This window comes from Solea senegalensis, linkage group LG2, assembly GCF_019176455.1.
Source record: "Solea senegalensis isolate Sse05_10M linkage group LG2, IFAPA_SoseM_1, whole genome shotgun sequence".
NCBI classification, from domain to species: domain Eukaryota; kingdom Metazoa; phylum Chordata; class Actinopteri; order Pleuronectiformes; family Soleidae; genus Solea; species Solea senegalensis.
The window spans coordinates 3,290,677-3,291,540 of NC_058022.1; the positions used below are offsets into that span (position 1 = coordinate 3,290,677).

The window sequence follows — 864 nt, forward strand, 5'->3', positions numbered from 1 at the left end:
AAAAACACCACACATTCAGAAGGATTTCTATCTGCGCTCTCGTGTTATCTATCGCGTTGTTGTTATTTACACATCCATTAAAGTCACAACAGCAGCTTATACACAGTATATTTATCTCGAGGCCCACCAGCGACCTGAAAACCCAGTGGGTGTTGGGGAAATGATTTATGTCCCTACTGGACTTCACACACACATACATACAGTATGTGTTCTATCATCTGTTTTTCCTCTCAGTGGAAACACAATTGACAAACTTTGACCTCGGGTTCTATTGGAGAAGACGTGAAACTGATGACAGAGACCAGTAATTCCTCAGGAATGAAGTCTACAGACGTTCCTGTAGACTTCCATTCAAACTAAGGTCAGGTTCACACCTAATACTACCATCTACACTCAACTCGGTTCAATCCATCTATAGGAGAAGGGGGTATAGCTCAGAGGTAGAGCATTTGACTGCAGATCAAGAGGTCCCTGGTTCAAATCCGGGTGCCCCCTAACCTAAATATGTTCTTGAATTTCCCCTTTAAAAAAAAAAAAAAATCAGTATTTGAATTTGCTAGATAATGGGTTATGGTGTTCACAGAAGGGTTACACCAGTGGAATCGCCCCCCTGGTGGCTATTGTTCCTTCCTGTTTAGCCTCCACGGGCAAACTGGAAGTCTACATCCATCTAGTGGTGAAGCTGCATGTTGCAACCAGTGTTTTTACCATCATGGGCTCATTCTATTGTCATGACAACACAACAATTGTTCATCTCAAACCACTTCAAATTAAACATTTTATTCAACACACTGGCTGATTAAATGTTTCTGTAGCTTGAGCAGGGCAAGTCGTCACAGGGATTAGTTGCAGCCACTGTGGAAA

At 42.2% G+C, this 864-nt stretch overlaps 1 non-coding gene across 1 annotated transcript; it reads left to right on the forward strand.

Annotated features, from left to right (window-relative positions):
- The first annotated feature begins 423 nt into the window (after positions 1 to 423).
- trnac-gca lies at positions 424 to 495 on the forward strand. Its single transcript has one exon. It is a non-coding gene; the product is annotated as a tRNA-Cys (tRNA).
- Positions 496 to 864: the final 369 nt, after the last annotated feature.